Source organism: Hirundo rustica, chromosome Z (assembly GCF_015227805.2).
Source record: "Hirundo rustica isolate bHirRus1 chromosome Z, bHirRus1.pri.v3, whole genome shotgun sequence".
NCBI lineage: Eukaryota > Metazoa > Chordata > Aves > Passeriformes > Hirundinidae > Hirundo > Hirundo rustica.
Genome location: NC_053488.1, coordinates 73011729 through 73020327, shown reverse-complemented (window position 1 = coordinate 73020327; position 8599 = coordinate 73011729). Strand labels below are relative to the sequence as shown.

At 46.6% G+C, this 8599-nt stretch overlaps 1 protein-coding gene across 1 annotated transcript in view; it reads left to right on the top strand.

Moving 5' to 3' along the window:
* Positions 1-332: 332 nt before the first annotated feature.
* The window catches only part of PIGG (phosphatidylinositol glycan anchor biosynthesis class G), a 102587-nt gene continuing 94320 nt past the window's right edge, over positions 333-8599 (top strand). Inside the window, exon 1 of the mRNA XM_040090227.2 lies at positions 333-416. The gene's annotated coding sequence lies outside the window, so the exon portion shown is untranslated. The remainder of the gene's footprint in view (positions 417-8599) is intronic.

The window sequence follows — 8599 nt, the reverse complement described above, 5'->3', positions numbered from 1 at the left end:
GGAAGATCAGAATCGTATAAATTTTTCAGCAGATCTTTAGTGTAGGCTGGAATTCCTGTTGCTGTGATCTATGATGGCATTTAATACTTCATATCCTTTTCCACAGACAGGCTGAAATGCAAATACATTTCCCAAAGACAGTTCTCCTGCCGGTGTTTGCAGTTTCTGCAGAAACATCCAAAGAAGAAGATGTTAGAGGACCATGCTCTTTTCCAGAACTGTGAAATGAAGCCCGAGCCCTGCAGAGCAGTGGTGTACCTCTGTATCTCAGGAAAAAGGCTGCATCAGTTGTAATGACCCCCACTGGACCCCTCCTGAATGCACAGGAGAAGGTACACACCTACCTACTGTGCCAGCTGTATAGTCCTGCCAGATTTACCCCTGCATTTTCTTCAAGGAAATCACTAGAGATCAAGGTAAAGAAAAGCAATCAATTTTTCATTATCTTTCTCTTAGAAATGGCTTGAGTTGCATGAGTTTTCCCTCTCTACATCTCTCTCATGAGATGCTGCCTGTAGTAACGTGTCCATCTCTGTAGCCCTCAGCATAAGGATATGGACCTGTGGGAGTGAGTTCCAAGGAGGCCACAGAGATGATCAGAGGGCTCCTATGAAGAGCTGGGATTGTTCAGCATGGAAAGAGAAGGCTCTGAGGTGACCTTATTGTGGCCTTCCAGCACCTGATGGGGGCTTATAAAAAGGAGGGGGAGGGGCTTTTGGAAAGGGCATATAGTGACAGGACAAGGGGCAGGAGCTTTCTTGGAGCTCAAGAACCTGTACATGTCCTGGCTTCATCCTGGGCACAGCATTGCTCCTGAGTTGGCTTCTCCAGCATAAAAAAGGGAAGGAGCAAAAAATTTGTCCTGAAAGTTTAGTTAGAAAATTATATTTTGCATTTCTGCTTCTTGCCAAAGGGCAGAATAAATACTGATGTGCTAGTAACATCCAGCTGAGCTGTCTGGATAATCCTCTAATAAATTGCATAGTAAAGAATTGAATTCAGTGGGAGATCAGCTGTTTACACTGATCTGTAATTGACCTCTAGCAAATAACACATGCAGTTAGAATCTTTCTTGCTTTTAATATGAACATGTCAGCCCTGGGGACATAGAGGATGAGATGGCACAAACAATTTCCTACATCTCTACTTGTAATATCAGAGTTTGCATAGTCACCAGGACCAGGAGCATACTGTGCAGTGGGAACCACTGCTGGCCAGTTGAACCCCGAGGCTCTGCATGTGCCGCTACACAGACCAGGGACTGATACCTGGCAGAAATACCTTGCTAGGCACAACTGGTTCTGCTCCTGCAGACTCAGCACCAGGACTGACAAGGGAGCTGGCTCTGCATTGCTGCAGAGAAACTGTTTGCAGGAGCTTGCTCTAGGGCTAACAGAGGCTGCTGCAGGAAGCAGGGCAGCTCTGGGGTTCTGGATACTGATTGTGGTCTTGGACTTCTGACTTCAGAGCACAAATCTTTTGGAAGCAAGGTACACACGATAGCTGGGAATCTGCACATTGCTTCCTAGAGGACTCTGAGCTAGATCCACCCACCCTCGTGTGGTCTGGACCCCTGGAAGTGCATCTTTGAATGTTTGTTCTTCTGGTTTCAAGGCTATCATATCCCGGGGTTTCTGGAAAGCTTTATACAGAGTCTGTGATGTTGGGAATTTGAAGCATTGGAACAGCTGACCATGAAAATGCAGGTCTAATATCAGCATCAGAGAAGGGATCTGCCCTTCTCTTCAGGGACTAGTGTCATGAAAATGAGTCCTTTTGTACCACTGGGCAATGAACTGAATAAAAGGAATTGGGTGCCTTCAGCCAGCCCTCTGTGCTCTCCTGCTCCTACTGTTTCCCCCCTGAAATACCTCAAGCTTGGGCAGGAGACCAGAGGAACGTGCCTACTGTTGCATGTCCTGTAAATCCTGTCCCAAATGTCTTGGATAGGCCCCGCCCTGCTCTTCTTCCTGTCACAGCAGCTAAAAGGCAAAGGGACGCAATATTCTTATGGTTGAAAGCTGTACTTCTCAAGTCTTCTACACACCCTGCTTTGATAGACCCATCACTCTCGTACAACAGCACAAGAGGCCCTGCTGCTCAGCCTGGCTTTTCCTAGGTACCACAGAGGGACAGGCATTTCCCACAGACTTCTCTCCTGCTGCCCTGCCTGTGACAGCCGTGCTGAGCTGCAGGGCACGACGCCTTTCACAGCTTCTCACCCTCTGCTGAGGAGCTGCCCTGACACTGGGCTTGAGGTGGCAGGGTTTGTGCCTAGCGGCGAGCACTGAGGTTTTGTGCGCGTCCTGGTGCGTGTTTGGCGGAAAGGCTTGTTGGGTTGTGAACGATGCCGAGCCCTGTCAGTGGGGAGCGGCTGACAGCACCACCCGGCTGCCAGCGCACAGCACCATCTGCCTCCTCCGGAGGGCACCGGCTCACCCGGCCGGCGAGCGGACGAACGGGAAAGCGGAGCTCGCTGCCGTACGCACGGCCAGATTCCGTGCTAGGAAAGCCTTATTTCGTGCCTGTGAGACAGACAGCGTTATGTTGGTATCAGTGCACAAAAGAACTGAAAGTAAGGGCTCTGCATAACAGCAACAACAAAAAAAGATGTATCAAATCTGATGTTAGATGATTCATAAAATAATTAGCGTTTCCGAGCATGTCCCAATTTCAGACAGAAGTGAAAATAAAACAAGATGAGCAGAAAATGATGGGTTATACTTTTAGAACAAGGCACTTTAATTGAGCCAGATGGGCCCAGATGTTTCCTCACACTGTGACTGAAATGATCACCTATTCAGAGAGATATGTTGTGAGAGAAACCGTAATGAAGATGCAAGAGGAAATTTTCCACAAGAAATGATTACATTAAGGAGACTTGAGGCAGCTCTTACTGCTCTAGTGAGGCTAATTGTGTATGAAAATAGGAACATTTCATACTGACTTAAAGAGGTGCTTGCTGCTGCTAATGCTTCAGCTTGTACTCTGATCCAAGAAAGACTTTATAATCACTCTCCTCTCTCATCAACTGGTTTTGACTCTAGGTCTCCTTTTGGTCATGTGCTCTTTCTCTTCCCGGTTAATGCAAGCAAATCTCTCCCCTCTGTGCTTCAGCTTTCCTGATGAGTTTGATAACAGTGGCTGTTTTTCTTCAAACCTGTTTTTAGAGTTTCAGTTTGAAGTTATACCTGAGGAAAACGGTTTTATATAGTTACAACATTTGACATGATCAACCTAAACAGAGATCTCTAAAGTTTGTCCTACATGGCAAAGGTCTCCCTTCTATCCTGCAGATGCATTTGAAGCTGCCAAGGGGCTATGTGTTTGTCAGGAGGTGCAAAGCATTTGTGCACTCATGCAGATGTGCCCACACAAGAAAATGGAAATTTAATAGTATAACACTAGGAGACTATTTGGTATTAGGAAGATATTGAGGCCATCAGGTCTGCAATGGGTCTGGGGATGCGTGATCTGTCTATCCTGAGAGCTCCCTTGTTCCCTGCACTCCACCTCACCCTCTTGGCTGCAGTCAGTCACATGTGATATGAGAAAGAAGGTTTGGTTTATTTTTCTGCTCAGGTTTGCTTTATTTTTTGGCTGTGGTGCTCAGCTGTGTAGAAGCTGTCATTGGACAGCCCTGATTGCATAGCTCAGTATTCTGTTACTTGATCTTCTGCTTTGCTGTCCTTGTCTTTCCCTTTCACAGCTCAATCCTCTCTCAGGTAAACAGAACACACAAAAATGACACAACAGGGGGGTGGCTGGGATAGTGAGGCAACCAACTTCATCACTGTGAAAGTATTCTAAAGGAAACCTCACAAGTCTGAGAGTCAATTATCTTCTTCTAAATGCCCTCAGAGTGAGGAAAAGAGGCCTCTCTCATCTGGCCTAATCTTCAAAGTGTTCTCTTATCAGCCTCTGCACTGGAGCTGTGGCTCTTAGAGCCCCACCATGCACATAGAAGGAGCTGAGGGGCCTTGGATGGGGGCCTCTGTCTCTCCACAGAGGTTCACTGGGAGCTGTGTACCGCTCCTCCATGAGCTATATCTCAGTCCAGCTCAGCTGGAAAGAAAGGCAGAGTATAATTTTTTAGTGTTATGCTAATTAACATTGCAGAGCAATCTGTCTCTCTCAGGTGCACCTGACCCAGCTCCTCCACTGTCAGGAACGAGATCCTACTACAGAGCTTTTCCTCAGGCTGGTAGAGCAAAAACCTCCAACGAGATCCAATGTTTCCTTCTCCTCCTTGCATAATGAAAGTGTCAGTCCCAGGGATGTGGATTTGCTTTACAGCCAAAGAGGAGACTGCTTCTTGTGTCTAACTTAGGGCAGCACGTTTCTTACCACATGCCCCAAATGCTGTTGCAAATGGCAGAAGATGTGCACACAGTGTCTGAGACGGTGCTTGAGGCATGAGAAGCTGCTGCATCCTCCAAACACAACCAGGTTCTTCTTGGGAAGCGATTCCCAAAAGAAGGGCAGTGGAGAGCTGGACAGCAGTACCGACAATCATTTCTCTGGAGGCTTGTTCCTCCTCAGCTTGGCCACTTTCCTCTGAGCCCCCCACTGAGCACAATTGGTGTTGTGATTCTTGCTGTGGAGGCCTGTTTGAAGGTCTCAAATTGTCTAGAGCTGTACCAGTAGCATAATAGTCCCTGAGGCGAATGTCTTATAGTTTCTGTTTTCCATATAAGAAAAGCCTAAAGTCATTAGTCAAATCTTTAGCTATGTTCTGGATCCCTGTATTATGGATTAACCACTGAGAGTCCCACTGGGCAGAGCTCATACGCATCTTCAGTTGTTTTCAAGAAGTGCTACAAGCACACAGCTGTTAAAAGAATAATCTTATGCAGGTAGTAAGTCCTCACCATCCCCTCACACCTGTTACTTAGTAGCTTACAAAATCTCCTTTCTGCTGATGGGAATAAAGAGGTTCGTCCCCACCCCCACCTCTTTCAGTCGGTTTCTGGGTAGGGGTTAGTTGTGCAGGAACAAAAATTACAATTTCCTGGCCTGATCTTGGTGTAGGAGGCAGTACCCACCCCACGCTCTCCCTGGGCAGCTGCAGGACGAGCAGATCACCAAAATGCAGCTGGGAGAGAGGGAGAAAGGAGGCAGGGAGGTGCAGAGGCTCCTTGGGCATCCTCAGGCACTACAGCTGCACAGAGACACAAATCTGCCTTGAATGCCTTGGTAGATGATTACCCTCAGCTATTGCTACCACTGGACTGCAGAAATGGTGGATATTCATTTAGGAAACAGACCTCCCAGGTAACCACCAATCCTTCCTCAAGCAGCTTTGTTACAATGCACAGATGTGTGTGAACCACAGGTCCCAAATGCAGTGCTTTTTGCATGCACCCTGGGATGCGGGAACATCATTCCCATAGCTTTTGCAACCCAAATGCAAGCTTACTGATGATATGGACCGCCTCTCCCTTGCAATTGCATCACAAGCTTTCCTTGGTTTTGTTTTTTTTTTCCCTCTTGGAAATAGAGGGCAGTGAGAAGATGAGATAAAGACAAACTGCAGAGCTGTGAGCCACAGTGGCTCCTCAGCAGATTCACAGAAACTCTCCCAGGAGTGCAAAAGCTGTTCTCACATCTCTGGTTTATGTTGGTGTTTGAGCACTTAGCGTATGAGATGCTGCAGGAGTCATTGAAGCCTAATCAAAGCAACTTTCAAGAAGAGAGAAGCTGCTTGACAACGAATCTGGACACCAGGGGTTCAGGCATTTTGAACCCGGCCATTCAGCAGCTGTTACCTGGAGGGACTCCCCTAGAGGATCTGGTATTTCAGAGAACTCCTTTCAAAGCAAGAGTCAGTTGTTAAACCAGGCACGGAGGAGTCCGAATGTTTATTCAACCTCAGCTCTGCCCCTTTGAGTGTGACACAGCAGCTCCCTATTGTGAACACCTGCCTGATGTCAAATTAGCAGGACTGCAGCTTGGACAGGGAGTTGTGTTCACAGAAATCCTAGGAAGCAGCTTTTCCTACACTGAAAACATGGCACTCTGCTTCCTGGAAACACAGAACAGGCAAGAATGTATTTGGGCACTCTAGTTTCTTACAAATATTATGTACATCCCACCACTGTTGGTAAAGGAATTGGGTTGTCTCTCTGGGTATAAACACAGGTTCTGGGTTTTCTTTTTTTTCTGGATGCAGAAACAAAAATTCTTTAGCAGTTCTTAATTTATGAAATCATTTTAGTTCATCTTGAATTGTACAATGGTAAAATCTTCCAGTGAAAATAGATGATCTTTGTTGCTGTCACTGTCAGTTTAGGACATGCCTTCTCACATAGGACACGTGTCAGTAAAGACAGAAAGGAAGTTTACAAAAACCAAAACAAAAGGTGAAGTCACTTTTATTAATGCTATCGGGTTACTAGCAATACAGTGTTGAACAAACACAAGCCACTGATAAATAAATGATAACTAGCTCTTGGTCTGTGGAAGGAAATGCCTGCCTTGTCACTGCAGTTGAAATGGTGCCCATAGCGGCTCTGGTTCAGTCCTGGAGGATACTTTCAATACGTGGGATATTATCAAAATGAAAATTTCATGGGTCCTCATCTTCACAGGCAGCTGCACTCTGGTGTGTCCTGGGTTCTGCAGAATGCTGCAGCTGGTGGTGTTCGCTGCTCCCAAAGTGCTGGTGAATCTTCTTTGGTGAGGGCGCCCACACAGTTAAAAGGGATGTTCTTTTGCCACCTCAAACCCGTGCATGGACTGAGCCCTCTTGTCTCCAAAGGCCCTGGGAAGGAAATTGGTTTTAAATGGATGATCAAAGGCCGCAAAGCAGTTAGCAGAAGTGGTGGTGTCCTCAAGCTGTGCCCACTGCACCCCCTCTCTTCCACAGTGGCTGGGAAAGTGACCTGCCTGTGTGCTGTCATGGGATGCCTGTGTACCTACTAGGAATTATGAGGGGGGTCTGCATGTGCCCTTTTGAGGGGCTTTGCAGGGGCCAGTGAAAGTGAGAGGCTCTCCACTGTCTGGCCTGGAGTTGAGGCAACTCCTGAGACAAAGTCCTCTGGCAGCAGCATAAGTGCCCCCTCCCACTGTGCCACCATCACAGGGACTTCCAGTGTCTGGAAGAAAATATGCCTGAGCACCTCTACCAGAAACACATTTCTGAGGGCTCCCCTGAGGAGAAGCCCCTGCCAATTTGGGTCAATGCTGCTTCCTGCATCTTGCAAACAACTATTGTAAGGATGTGACTTATTCGTATATGCCATCTGAAACAAGTCAAATGTCCTCCAAAACATCAGAGAAACCTCTGCCACCCTGGATTATCTGTGCAACCAACCCCCAATAGGCCCTGCTCTAACAACGACATCCTGTCTTCTTCCTTTTTCCCTGGTAGTATCAGGTCTAACAGTTAGTAGATTGGGGAGTTCTTCTGTTTCAACAATATGATAATCATTCTCTCTCTGCCCTACTTCTAGGCTTTATGGCATTCAGAAAGGTCAATAGTTTAATTCCCAAAAGAGCTGAATACATATTTCTTTTGTTTCTGAAGAACTGTATAAAACAAGAGGGTGATTTTTTTGACACTGTATATCGGGGACAACCTAAAACTTTCTTGTTAAGTCTAGTTCCTCTGGTATACCTGCAAAGAAGTTCTACCAGCAAAACGCATCTTTTGCCAGATGGTGCATAGCATTTGTTTTGTCTGTGGTAACACACTTTTTTAAACAACACTCCTTTGTGAAAACAGAGGATGTGGCATCACTGTGCTGGAGGGGAGGGGTGTCAAACTGTCCAGGGAGCTGGTGCAAGAAGGAGGAGCAGTGGAGGGTACAAGAGGGCTCAAGCATGGGCTTAAGAGCCCCTGTGAACATACCAACCGCTGTGCCTTAGAAAGGATGCTGAGAGAAACTTCCCCAAGGACTATGGGGCTCCTGGCAGAGTCTGAGGGGAGTTAGTGAGTGCTGGTATGACGTGTGCTGTGGAACACCTACCCTGCCTGGAAACTGCTGCAAGCTGGAGGGAATTCATTTACTATGCCTTGATTTCTGTCCATCTGCTTATGAGTTTCCTCAAGAGCAGGTTGCTCAATGCCTGTTCTGACAAAAATCTGTCCCCAGTAAGGTTCATGGCATCTTCATGCACCATGGTGAGTATAGCCACAACAGAGAGATGGTCAAAACATCACTTACGTTTGTGCAGACTGAGCAGGAAGGCGGAAAAGTGGGGGTCATTCCACCCTAAAGGCTGGATAACTTGTTCTGCTTCCCTTGCATAGGTAAGAAGGAGAGAGCTTGGTGCCCGCTGTCCTCACTCCAGTCTCAACAGGCTTAACATCCACCTGGTGGTAACCCTACATGTCAGGCAGTTTCATGAGGATGCAGATCATGTGCTGTTGTTTTAGGAGATTTCCTAGGTGCTGGTGTCTGTATAAGAACTCATTTCCAGGGGTTAGCTCAAGAGAAGGCCGACTTTGCAAAGAAACTGAAATTAAAAATTATGTATTAAAAATGAACTGTGTATTGCAGCAGGTGGATTGAAATAAATGCATTACAAATAATAAGTAGCATGTGATTTAAATCCTATAAATATAACAGAAGAGAATACTTGTGTACTGAACCTT